The sequence below is a fragment of the Oncorhynchus mykiss genome, chromosome 5 (genome assembly GCF_013265735.2).
Source record: "Oncorhynchus mykiss isolate Arlee chromosome 5, USDA_OmykA_1.1, whole genome shotgun sequence".
In the NCBI taxonomy this organism is placed as follows: domain Eukaryota; kingdom Metazoa; phylum Chordata; class Actinopteri; order Salmoniformes; family Salmonidae; genus Oncorhynchus; species Oncorhynchus mykiss.
Genome location: NC_048569.1, coordinates 83,618,119 through 83,632,731, shown reverse-complemented (window position 1 = coordinate 83,632,731; position 14,613 = coordinate 83,618,119). Strand labels below are relative to the sequence as shown.

Genomic DNA, 14,613 nt, shown 5'->3' with positions numbered 1-14,613 from the left:
CCCCCCCCCACACACACACACACCTTTCTCGGAAAACAAGAGATATTTTCCTGCAATTCTGCACATTTTGCCATAGGGCGTAGAGAACATTTTGTCATTTTAAAGCAAGTTTGCTGAGAGAATATTTAGCCATTTTTTAGCTAATTTCATGCAATTATACAAATGTTGCCATAGGGTGGAGGCAAATGTTTGCAGCTTTTAATATGGTAACTGATGATCAATGGGCCCCTATACTAACTTACATATCTAAAAATCTTTAGCTGACTTTGGCAAATTGTGAGTGCTGATGCACAACCAAATTTAGAAATTGCACCCCTTGTGTATTCTATTATTCTTACTCTCAACTGTAAGTTGAGACACCGACTGAGTTCCACAAAAAAAAATATGAATATACTGTATATACATTCAAATATTTTTGTATTTGTCCGTTGACCTGTACATGATTTACATTGAAAGTCTAAAACACACTACTGCATTATCAATCTAATCTTCCCTTCTTCATCAAGTTCAAGCTAGGACTACAAAACATGGTTTGAGACCTTGATATGTAGGCTATTAATGGTACAGTGCCTTGCGAAAGTATTCAGCCCCCTTGAACTTTGCGACCTTTTGCCACATTTCAGGCTTCAAACATAAAGATATAAAACTGTATTTTTTGTGAAGAATCAACAACAAGTGGGACACAATCATGAAGTGGAACGACATTTATTGGATATTTCAAACCTTTTTAACAAATCAAAAACTGAAAAATTGGGCGTGCAAAATTATTCAGCCCCTTTACTTTCAGTGCAGCAAACTCTCTCCAGAAGTTCAGTGAGGATCTCTGAATGATCCAATGTTGACCTAAATGACTAATGATGATAAATACAATCCACCTGTGTGTAATCAAGTCTCTGTATAAATGCACCTGCACTGTGATAGTCTCAGAGGTCCGTTAAAAGTGCAGAGAGCATCATGAAGAACAAGGAACACACCAGGCAGGTCCGAGATACTGTTGTGAAGAAGTTTAAAGCCGGATTTGGATACAAAAAGATTTCCCAAGCTTTAAACATCCCAAGGAGCACTGTGCAAGCGATAATATTGAAATGGAAGGAGTATCAGACCACTGTAATTCTACCAAGACCTGGCCGTCCCTCTAAACTTTCAGCTCATACAAGGAGAAGACTGATCAGAGATGCAGCCAAGAGGCCCATGATCACTCTGGATGAATTGCAGAGATCTACAGCTGAGGTGGGAGACTCTGTCCATAGGACAACAATCAGTCGTATATTGCACAAATCTGGCCTTTATGGAAGAGTGGCAAGAAGAAAGCCATTTCTTAAAGATATCCATAAAAAGTGTAGTTTAAAGTTTGCCACAAGCCACCTGGGAGACACACCAAACATGTGGAAGAAGGTGCTCTGGTCAGATGAAACCAAAATTGAACTTTTTGGCAACAATGCAAAACGTTATGTTTGGCGTAAAAGCAACACAGCTGAACACACCATCCCCACTGTCAAACATGGTGGTGGCAGGATCATGGTTTGGGCCTGCTTTTTCTTCAGCAGGGACAGGGAAGATGGTTAAAATTGATGGGAAGATGGATGGAGCCAAATACAGGACCATTCTGGAAGAAAACCTGATGGAGTCTGCAAAAGACCTGAAACTGGGACGGAGATTTGTCTTCCAACAAGACAATGATCCAAAACATAAAGCAAAATCTACAATGGAATGGTTCAAAAATAAACATATCCAGGTGTTAGAATGGCCAAGTCAAAGTCCAGACCTGAATCCAATCGAGAATCTGTGGAATGAACTGAAAACTGCTGTTCACAAATGCTCTCCATCCAACCTCACTGAGCTCGAGCTGTTTTGCAAGGAGGAATGGGAAAGAATTTCAGTCTCTCGATGTGCAAAACTGATAGAGACATACCCCAAGCGACTTACAGCTGTAATCGCAGCAAAAGGTGGCGCTACATGTATTAACTTAAGGGGGCTGAATAATTTTGCACGCCCAATTTTTCAGTTTTTGATTTGTTAAAAAAGTTTGAAATATCCAATAAATGTCGTTCCACTTCATGATTGTGTCCCACTTGTTGTTGATTCTTCACAAAAAAATACAGTTTTATATCTTTATGTTTGAAGCCTGAAATGTGGCAAAAGGTCGCAAAGTTCAAGGGGGCCAAATACTTTCGCAAGGCACTGTATATGCAGTATCATTACATAATTGTATTAGTACTACTATCATTTCATAAGTGTGTTTTCTCCATCTGTAGCCCTTACAGTTTTTTGGTGTGATGAAAGAATTACACTTTGGTTTTCGCTATTTCCTTTCAATTTGTGTCAGACAACCAGGTGAAGATGTTTCTAATAATCAATGACTTAGTTGATCAATCAAGTACAAGGGAGGAGAGAAAACCTGCAGACACTTGGCCTTCCAGGAATTGAGTTTGACACCCCTGCAAAATGCTGTGCCTCATCGAAGTGTTGCACAGTCCAGGCTGGGTTCCACCCTTGGGGGAGAGGAGAAGGTGAAACTCTGCAGCAGGGAGGTGAAGAACAGGAAAAGTTACATCGTAGCCAGCTGCTCCCTAGGACACACCCTCTTAGCTGAGGGGAGAATCAATCACAGAACACCTTTCTCTAACTCTCAGTATAAAGTATAGAACAGTAACTATGCTAGCACTAACATACTCTAGCTATAGAGACAAGTCAATGATTCAACTTCAGTTAAACCGAGTCAAGTATTACTATGTAAGGAGGATGAGTTGTACATGTGCTATTTCCTGTAGGGCAGCATCATTTGGCACCAATCTGGGGTCAAATGACATGGAAGAGATGTAGTACCATATTACATAAAGAGAACGGTAGGATAAATGTAGCACAGAATTACCTAAAGAGAATGGAAGGAATGCGTCTCTCTTCCTGAACTTACCCTCCTGATCCAGGAAGTGTGCAGGGTTGAAGGTGTGAGGGGTCTTCTACTCTGACTCATCCAACAGGACAGACTGGAGGGTACCTAACACCATGGTGTTCTGAGGGGACAACAAAACATACATGATCTCATCAACTCACTGTAGTATTTATTAGATACAACTAGTACACAGTGTACACAGTGTTATGGCAACAAAGATTTATGTATAGTTGAAATTGTAAGGGATAAACGCAGACATTCTGTACAGTACCTAGGAAATGATGGGCAACGCTCCCGAGTCCACTTGCGATGTTCATTTTTCCAAGGTAATGTAAATTACGGATGTGTTTATCCAACTTATACCACAGTTGTCAAAGAAAACAATACTCAAGCACAAATTTACTGGTATGTTTAGGTGCATATTGTGTCATGATTTCAAAGTGTCCTGATATCTTTTCCAACTGTCCTGATATCTTTCCCAACTGTCCAACTGTCTTGTTATCTGTTTTTAATGGCCATTCTAGAATGCCCTTTTAGCCAATCAGAAACGAGTATTCAACAACGCTGTGGTATCTAACTCTTTTTCGAATGTTGTTATGGGCACAGTCAAACAACGGAAGTGATGGATTCGACGGATGGATTTGCTAAACTGCAGCACTCCAGTGGCAAACTTGCCAGAGTAAATTATTTGAAAGAGTCAATTTATAAAGTCATGTAAACAAGTGTAAGTGTATATGTGTAATTTTATTTTTTATTTGATTCATGTTCGCTAACATTAGCTAGACCTACTAACTTAGTAGGCTAGTTCTGTTGTGCTAATAATGTTAGTTGTGTTGTGGTAGAGTTCATTAAGGCCCAGGTCATCCACCAAGCCAATAACTATTGCCTAATGATACATGTAATGATAAAATATAGGCTATATAACTATACAACTTTGTTGAGCATCCACACTAGAGGAAAGTTGATAGTTTATTGTTTTACAGTTCTACATTCCTACACCTGTCAATCAACTGATCAATGCAACCTACTTCTGCCTATGAATAATGTGGTAACAGAAGACCATTCATGAGGTTTCTAACACACAGATACTGATTCAAACCATTCAGTGCTTTCAGGATGTGTTCATTGTCATAGTGACAACTGCAAATAATACTTCAATATAAATGTAGGTCTAATGAAAAATAATGTAGTAACTTGTATTAAAATGTAGCAATTCAACAACAAACACTGTTTGACCTTTACATATTTTACAGCATGTCATGGCCTCATTGCTCAAATGGTTTGCAAGTGATTGCCATTGGTCTAATGGTTGTCAGTTCTTTTGGGTCTTATTTTTCACTGTGATCATCCCTGTATGTCCTGTGCAACTATTTGCAATGCATCAGTGCAACATGCATTTTCTATGCTGTAGGCCTGTTTAACCTTCAGCAATTAGCAAGAGCAAGCCAACTTCTTTCCCCGGATAGACTGGTAGACCTAGTATAAATAAATGTTCTTTAGCTTTGTAGCCTATAGATTTTCCTGCGATTTCACGAGAAGTGGATTGGCCTATAGCCGAGAGGCTTGCATAGCCTATAGCCTGTTGCGCAAGGGAACAGATGAGAGAGGCTAGTGATCTGTAGCCGAAGTAAGAAGCTAAATATTAGCTAGATATTAGGCCATTCGTTAGCTAAATATTAGGGTTATAAGCTAAATATTTACCTGTCAAAGTTCAAGAAAAATAAGATAATAAGATTATCAAATGGCAAATCTGTGGTGCGTTTCTCCAGGCTGCGCTCAGTGGTCCCCAGTCACGTACAGTTCCACAGTATGGATTAGGCCTACGTTTTTAGACAATACAATTATTTTACAATGGGCTACAACAACAGAGTGCAATGAGGAGTGAGTTATTGTTGTCAAGAGAATACGCAATTATTGTCCATGGGCTGTACACTTCAGTGATGCAGGCTAATTTGAATAACCACTCACATGTCCTGTTTTGTTTCATGCCGACATAACTGCATGCCAACAGCCTAGGCCTGATTATGCAACCATTTGGACCCGTTTAGGTCTATTCTAGACCGTTTAGAAGGTCCAGAAAGTTACATTAGCAGGACAATCACATGGTGTAGGCCTATTTTGTCAGAATGTCATCTGGTATTAAGATACAGTAGGCCTACAATTGAAAATAGGGGTTTCACCTTTCCTACACTATTTCACATTCAGCAAGCAAGAGCAATCGTGCACCTCTCTTCCAATAGGCTATTAGCAAGCTAAATAAAATGTGTAATTGCGCAACAGAGCAATGAAGACAACAGGCTCGAGATGTAGCCTGTATCCGAAATTAGAAGCGTAGGCTAAGCATATTAGCTCATCATTCATAAACTCAGTGCTAGGCTTAATACTGGAGTAACTATATCCAGTCAATTTACACAGCGGGAAAAAAATTAACGGTTAATCAGATAACAAAACAGTAGGTACAGTAGTCTACACTATATGCGCCGCGGATGCTGCCCCAAGTGCGCTCCTTCACAGTCCCTGGGCATGCAACTCGAAAAGATCCATATTGTTTAAGTTTTTTAGGGACAAGAAATGAGTCCTGCCTAGGCTACAACAACACAATGCAATTAAGAACGTTTTTTTTTAAGTGAGTGCAAAACTCTCCCTTAGAGAAAAAATGTGCAGAGTGCTGTATGACTGCACTATGCTGCAAATACTGCGTCCAAAATACCAGTTTTTTTTTTACTGTAGTAATGCAGTTACAGCTGAGTATAACAACAGTTCAGCTGCAATACACTGCAGTTAATCTGCAGTTACTGCGTCCATACTACCACAATACCACAGTCCATAATAGCACAGTCCACGGCAATCTTTTTTTGTAAGTGCTAGCCTAGGCAGTAAACTGCAGTGAATTGCGTATGTCAATTGAAGCTCAAAAGCCTGGTGTTTTGAACATATATTAATTTCAAAATAAGTGCATCTAGGTTGCCTAATTGGGCAACCATTTGGATCAGTTATGGGGGTTTTCTCAGCAGTTTAGCCTACAAGGACCCGGCACATTAGCAGGACAGTAATATGGTGTATTTTGTCATGATGTATTAGCTAACAGAAACATGCCAATGAGGGGATTTCTATGACAATGCACCAGCGTGGAGTAAATTCTATTCATAGTTTCCACGTTTGGCTTCCATGTTTTCAAAGCGTTTGACAATGAGGTGGATAAGTAAGGGATTAATGCTGATGTTCTGTACATTACCTTGGACATCATGGATGACCCAGATGAGTTCCTTTTTCCAAGGTAATGCACAGAACAGAGGTATTTATCCCTGTAATACCACATTTGCAAAATAAAAAAATATGAAAGCACACATTTACTGGTAGAAATAATTTATTTTCGTTGATATTGATCTTTTTATAATCAAATTCATACTTTCTCATCTGTTGGTTGCTAGAGACATGACCAGTTGTTCGTTCAAGTACACTGCTCAAAAAAAATAAAGGGAACACTAAAATAACACATCGTAGATCTGAATGAATGAAATATTCTTATTAAATACTTTTTTCTTTACATAGTTGAATGTGCTGACAACAAAATCACATAAAAATTATCAATGGAAATCGAATTTATCAACCCATGGAGGTCTGGATTTGGAGTCACACTCAAAATTAAAGTGGAAAGAGCACAGGGCTCCAGAGGCGAATTTGCCAATCTTGTTGTTCTCTGGCAAATGCCAAACGTCCTGCACGGTGTTGGGCTGTAAGCACAACCCCCACCTGTGGACGTCGGACCCTCATACCACCCTCATAGAGTCTGTTTCTGACCGTTTGAGCAGACACATGCACATTTGTGGCCTGCTGGAGGTCATTTTGCAGGGCTCTGGCAGTGCTCCTCCTTGCACAAAGGCGGAGGTAGCGGTCCTGCTGCTGGGTTGTTGCCCTCCTACGGCCTCCTCCACGTCTCCTGATGTACTGGCCTGTCTCCTGGTAGCACCTCCATGCTCTGGACACTACGCTGACAGACACAGCAAACCTTGCCACATCACGCATTGATGTGCCATCCTGGATGAGCTGCACTACCTGAGCCACTTGTGTGGGTTGTAGACTCCGTCTCATGCTACCACTAGAGTGAAAGCACCGCCAGCATTCAAAAGTGAGCAAAACATCAGCCAGGAAGCATAGGAACTGAGAAGTGGTCTGTAGTCACCACCTGCATAACCACTTCTTTATTGGGGGTGTCTTGCTAATTGCCTATAATTTCCACCTGTTGTCTATTCCATTTGCACAACTTCCTAAGTGGACAGTTTGATTTCACAGAAGTGTGATTGACTTGGAGCTACATTGTGTTGTTTAAGTGTTCCCTTTATTTTTTTGAGCAGTGTAGTTTGATATTTACAGACTCTACACAGTCGGTTGTTCTTATGGGGAGGTGTTGCTGTATATAGTCAGAGCCATATCCCTGTAATGTTCAGAGAAGATCTTATGTCAAATGTTATTGAAGTGTTGTGGTTGCAGGTTCACCTCACACATATAAAGCCTTTTCTTTTAAGGTTTTGCTATAGGCCACCAAGAGCTATCAGTCAGTATCTAAATAATATTTGTAAAACGCTTGCTAGTTTATGTGATGTAAACAGAGAGGTCTACTTTAGTTGGGATCTGAATATTGACTGGTTTTCATCAGGCTGTCCACTCAAGAGGAAGCTTCTCACTGTAAGCAGTGCCGGTAATCTGGTTCAGGTTATTAATCAACCTACCAGGATGCTTACAAACACTGCAGGAACAAGATCATCCACATGTATTGATCACATTTTTACTAATACTGTAGAACTTTGTTAATCCGTACCCATTGGATGCAGTGATCACAATATAGTGGCTATATTCAGAAAAGCCAAAGTCCCAAAAGCTGGACCTAAAGAACCGTATAAGAGATCATAGAAAATATTTTGCTGTGAGTCTTATGTGGATGATGTTAAAAATATTTGTTGTTCTGATGTGATTATTAAGGAGCGTCCTGATGCTGCACTTGATGAATTTATGATATTGCTTCTTCCACTGATTGATAAACATGCACCAACATGCATCACACTGAAACTGACTGTTAGAACTGTTAAGGCTCCATATATTGAAAAACTGTATGGTTGAAATAAATGGGGCAAAACTAATTTGACCCATCTATGGAAAGATGAGACTCTCACGAACGTGATGGTGTTTTTCTCTATGATCCCCACAAGTGTCACGGGACTCATCTAAAGGAAACCCGATACCGGGCCAAAAAATGTAATGAAGTGAGTTGGACATTTCCACATCAAAGGTACAGTATATGGATAAAACCCTGCGAATTTGCTTCCACTCGTTCTGTGGCCCTTGTTAAGGTCAATGGCATCTGTCAACGGCATCATGAACCTTGAACCTGGTACCTCAAGTACCAGGACATTTCAGCCACAAAAATGGTTGCCTCTGCCATGACATTGACACTTGTCCACAAGCAGATCTTCCAGCAATACAATAACCCCAAGCACACATCAAAATCAACAAAGAAATGGTTAGATGGCCACAAAATCAACATTTTGTAATGGCATCTCAGTCTCTGAACATGAACCCCATTGAAAACCTGTGGTTTGAATTGAAGAGGGCAGTCCATAAGCACAGACAAAGGATATCAAGTATCTGGAAAGATTCTATATGGAGGAATGGTTTAGGATCTCTTCCAATGTCTCATAAAACATTTTAGAAAAAGGCTCAGTGTCGTTATCCTCACAAGGGAAGGGTGCTGGAGTATTGAAAACTGGGGATCCAATCATTTTGACCCCTATCTTAAAAAATATATTACTTGTTAAACCAAATCTCTTTCTCTGAGAAATGTAATTAGTATAAAATAATAACATTTGTCACTTTTTTTTGCATGCAATACAGCTCAGGTCTGATGTGATTAATAAGGAGCATCCAGATGTTGCACTTGATGAATTTATGAAATTGCTTCTTCCAATTATTGATAAAAATGTCCCTGTTAAGAAACTGACTGTTAGAACTGTTAAGGCTCCATGGATTGATGAGAAATTGAAAAACTGCATGGTTGAAAGAAATGGGGCAAAATGAGTGGCTAATAAGTCTGACTTCACATCTGGCTGGCTGACTTACTGCAAGTTGAGAAATGATGTGACTAAACTCAAACAAATAGAAGAAGAATCTGTTTTATGAAGCCAAGATAAAAAAAACTATGGAGTACTTTAAATTAAATTATGGGCAGAAAGACAAATTCAACTCCATCTTTCATCGAATCAGATGGCTTATTAATCACAAAACCATTTGATTCTGCCAGTTATTTTTATGATTACTTCATTGGCAAAGTGGGCAAAATTAGGCAGGAAATGCCAACAATAAACAGTGAGCCATCGTACTCATGCAGAAAAATAAAAGAAAATATGAAAGAAAATCATTGTAAGTTTGAATTTTGTAAAGTTAGTGTGGGAGAGGTGGGGAAATTATTATTATTAATCAATAATGAGAACCCTCCTGGCATTGACAACTTAGATGGAGAGCATCTGAGGATGGTAGCTGACTATAGCCACTCCGATATGTCATACAGTATCTTTAATCTGAGCCCAGAGGAAAGTCTTTGTCCTCCGGCCTGGAGGGAAGCCAAAGTCATTCCGTTACCCAAGAGTGGTAAAGCGGCCTTTACCGGTTCTAACAGCAGACCTATCAGATTGCTGCCAGCTCATAGCAAACTGTTGAAAAAAAAGCATTTGACCAAATACTGTACAATGATATTTCACTGTAAACAAATTAACAACAGACTTTCAGCTTGCTCATAGAAAAGGGTACTCAACATGTACGGCACTGACAGAAATGACTGATGATTGGTTGAAATACATTGATAATAAGAAGATTGTGGGAGCTGTACTAAAAGATTTCAGTGCAGCCTTTGATATTATTGACCATAATCTGTTGTTGAGAAGACGTACGCCACCGGTCAAAAGCTTTAGTACACCTACTCATTCAATAGTTTTTTCTTTATTTTTACTATTTTCTACATTGTAGAATAATAGGGAAGACATCAAAACTATGAAATAACACTATTAAATAACACTAACACTGTTATAAAACACTTTTGCAAGTATGTTAGCACAGCTGAAGACTGATGTCCTGATTAAAGAAGCAATAAATTGGCCTTCTTTAGACTAGTTGAGAATCTGGAGCATCAGCATTTCTTCTCTTTCTTCTCAAACTCGTCAGTCTATTCTTCTTCTGAGAAATGTATGTTTGAAATTAAGGTGTGAATTTGCCAAGAAGCTGAAGATCTCGTACAACGCTGTGTACTACTCCCTTCTCGCATGGAATTGCCTTCATTTCTCAGAACAAGAACAGACTGTTCAGAACAGAGTTTCAGAAGAAAGTTATTTGTTTCTGGCCATTTTGAGCCTTGGATTAGCTAACACAACGTTCCATTGGAACATAGGAGTGATGGTTGCTGATAATGGACCTCTGTACGCCTATGTGGATGTTCCATAAAAAAATCTGCCGTTCCCAGCTACAATAGTCATTTACAACATTAACAATGTCTACACTGTATTTCTGATCAATTTTATGTTATTTTAATGGACAAAAATGTGCTTTTCTTTCAGAAACAAGGACATTTCTAAGTGACCCCAAACTTTTGAACGGTAGTGTAACTCAGAGGGTTTTCTTTAATGGAAGCTACTCTAATGTCAAACATGTCAAGTGTGGTGCACCACGAGGCAGTTCTCTAGGCGCTCTACTCTTTTCTATTTTTACCAATGACCTGCCACTGGTTTGAAATAAAGCATGTGTGTCCATGTATGCTGATGATTCAATCATATACACATCAGCAACCGCAGCTAATGTAGTCACTGAAATCCTTAACAAAGAGTTGCAGTCTGTTTTGGAATGGGTGGCCAGTAATAAACTGGTCCTGAACATATCTAAAACTAAGAGGATTGTATGTGGTACAAATCATCCCTTAAGTTCTAGACCTCAGCTGAATCTGGTAATGAGTGGTGTGGCTGTTGAACAAGTTGAGGAGACTAAATTACTTGGGGTTACTTTAGATTGTAAACTGTCATGTAGAAAAATATAGATTCAATTGTTGTAAAGATGGGGAGTAGTCTGTCCGTAATAAAGAGATGCTCTGCTTTTTTGACACTACATTCCACAAAGTAAGTCCTGCAGACTCTAGTTTTATCTTATCTTGATTATTGTCCAGTCATAGGGTCAAGTGCTGCAAATAAATATCTAGTTATGCTGCACGTCTTGCTTGTCAATGTAATGAGAATGCTAATGTTAATATTATTCATGCCAGTCTTTCTTGGCTAAGAGTCGAGGAAAGACTGAATACATCACTTCTTGTTTTTATAAGAAACATTAAGGTGTTTGAAATTCAAAATTGTTTGCATAGTCAACTTACACACAGCACAGACACACACACTTATCCCACCAGACATGCCCCCATGGGACATTTCACAGTCCCCAGGTCCAGATTAAATTCAAGGAAAAGTACAGTATTATGTTGAGCCAAGAGTGCATGGAAGTCCCTTCCATCTTATGTAGCACAAGTGAACAGCAAACTGTCCTCTGACGAGGAGGAGTAGGAAGGATCAGAGGACCAAAGCGCAGCGTGGTAAGTGTTCATCATATATTTATTAAACCGAGAACACTAAACAAAATAACAAAGGAGAAACGAAACGGTTCTGAAAGGTGACATACACATAACAGAAAATAATCACCCCCGAAACACAAGTGGGAAAAGGCTACCTAAGTATGATTCTAAATCAGAGACAACTAACGACACCTGCCTCTGATTGAGAACCATACCAGGCCAAACGCAAAACACAACATAGAAAACGGAACATAGACAACCCACCCAACTCACGCCCTGACCATACTAAAACAAAAACATAACAAAAGAACTAAGGTCAGAACGTGACACACAACCTCTGCAGTCAGAATAAAAGCTAAGTTTATTGCGTTGCGTTTGTTTAAGCTGTTTATCCTGCTTTATACCACAGTTTCCAAAGAAAACAAGATTAAGCACATTTCCGTTGATAGTTTCATTTATATAAGCAAATTCATACTTTCTCAACTTTTGGTTTGCCATAGACCCGCGATCCAGTCGTTCATTCGATTAGTTCTATATTTATGGACGCGACCCAGTTGTTTGTTCTTTATGTTCCATTGCCATGCTCACTGGAAATGTTCTTATCTAGCTAGCTACAGATAACACAGTCACAATCTCTGCAGCCAAAATAAGAGCACAGTAGCCATTTTCTATTGACATTAATTTGGATACATCCATAACAATGAGCTGATAATGCCGATTTTGCCTGGCATACAGTGGCTTGCGAAAGTATTTACCCTCCTTGGCATTTTTTCAAATTTTGTTGCCTTACAACCTGGATTTAAAATAGGTTTCTGGGGGGTTTGTATCAATTGATTTACACAACATGCCTACCACTTTGAAGATGCAATTTCTTTTTTACTGTGAAACAAACAAGAAATAAGACAAAAAAACAGAACACTTGAGCATGCACCCCTCCCTTATACACCCCTCCCAAAGTCGATACTTTGTAGAGCCACCTTTTGCAGCAATTACAGCTGCAAATCTCTTGGGGTATGTCTCTATAAGCTTGGCACATCTAGCCACTGGGATTTTTGCCCGTTCTTCAAGGCAAACTGCTCTTGCTCCTTCAAGTTGGATGGGTTCTGCTGGTGTACAGCAATCTTTAAGTCATACCACAGATTCTCAATTGGATTGAGGTCTGGGCTTTGACTAGGCCATTCCAAGACATTAAAATATTTCCCCTTAAACCACTCAAGTGTTGCTTTAGCAGTATGCTTATGGTCATTGTCCTGCTGGAAGGTGAACCTCCATCCCAGTCTCAAATCTCTGGAAGACTGAAACAGGTTTCCCTCAAGAATTTCTCTGTATTTAGCGCCATCCATCATTCATTCAATTCTGACCAGTTTCCCAGACCCTGCCGATGAAAAACCTCCCCACAGCATGATGCTGCGGATGGTGTTCTCAGGGAGATGAGAGGTGTTGGGTTTCAGCCAGACATAGCGTTTTCCTTGATGGCCAAAAAGCTCAATTTTAGTCTCATCTGATCAGAGTTCCTTCTTCCATATGTTTGGGAAGTCTCCCACATGCCTTTTAGCAAACACCAAACATGTTTGCTTATTTTTTTCTTTAAGCAATGGCTTTTTTTGGCCACTCTTCCATAAAGCCCAGCTCTGGGGAGAGTACAGCTTAAGGTGGTCCTATGGACAGATATTCCAATCTTCGCTGTGGTCCTTGCAGCTCCTTCAGGGTTATCTTTGGTCTCTTTGTTCCCTCTCTGATTAATGCCCTCTTGGCCTGGTCTGTGAGTTTTGGTGGGCGGCCCTCTCTTGGCAGGTTTGTTGTGGTGCTATATTCTTTCAATTTTTGAATAATGGATTTAATGATGCTCCGTGGGATGTTCAAAGTTTCTGATATTTTTTTATAACCCAACCCTGATCTGTACTTCTACACAACTTTGTCCCTGACCTGTTTGGAGATCTCCTTGGTCTTCATGGTGCAACTTGCTTGGTGGTGCCCCTTGCTTAGTGGTGTTTCAGACTCTGGGGCCTTTCAGAACAGGTGTATATATACTGAGATCATGTGACAGATCATGTGACACTTATATTGCACACAGGTGGACTTTATTTAACTTATTATGTGGCTTCTGAATGTAATTGGTTGCACCAGATCTTATTTAGGGGCTTCATATGAATGGGGGTGAATACATATGCACGGACCACTTTTCCGTTTTTAATTTTAAAAAGAAGTATTTTTATTTTCTTTTTTAAAATAAGTACTTTTTTAATCAATTTTTTAAATCCATTTAAATTACAGGTTGTAACACCACAAAGTAGGAAAAAACGCCAAGGGGGATGAATACTTTTGCAAGGCACTGTAGCTAGAAAAGTGTGCCTTCTCGTCAGGACACTTATCAACACTGACTGTTAATTACGAGGAGATAGGATTGCATATCAAACACTAGGCTAGAACCTAGCTAAATAGTTTGTTGATAGCAAGCCTGCCAATATGACAACCCCCCCCCCCCCAAAAAAAAATCAGTTGTTGAAAACAGCTTGTCTAACTAGAAACATGTGGAATGATTTGACAGATTTAGTGACTGAGGGGATGGGAGAAATTCATGTTCAACATTTACCACTTTAGGTCATCAGATGCTCGCCCCCAAAAAATATGTCTCGGCAAAAACAAATCAATCAATGTTTTTTCCTCATTGCATCTGCATTTACAATGTATCCAATTTCAGTTTTTGTAGTTGTTGGTTTAACTTTCTGTAACTTTGTAGCAACTATGTTCTGCATGTGTAGGTGCATATTGCGTGATGATTGCAAGGTGTCCCGATATCTTTTCCAACTGTCCCGTTATCTGATTTTAATGTCCATTCTAGAAACTAGTTTTCAACAATGCTGTGGTATAATAATGAATAAACCCTATACTTTTAAGTCCCTATGATAAATGACCCTATCAGTTTGTGTCCCTATTGGCCCTACTCCCTACCACATTTAAGGCTTCTAAATGTACAAACAGAACACAACACTCTGACAACATACTATACATTGAGTTGCATTTGAGTTATGAGGAATAAATCCTTGAGTGTTGCAGTAAGTGGTCCCTGAGATGACTGACCTTAGGGATGGTGCACCCTCCAACCTCAGTGTCTTTAGTGGCCTTG

At 39.6% G+C, this 14,613-nt stretch overlaps 1 pseudogene; it reads right to left on the bottom strand.

Annotated features, from left to right (window-relative positions):
- Positions 1 to 2,455: 2,455 nt before the first annotated feature.
- LOC110523022 overlaps positions 2,456 to 14,613 on the bottom strand; it is a 13,841-nt pseudogene continuing 1,683 nt past the window's right edge.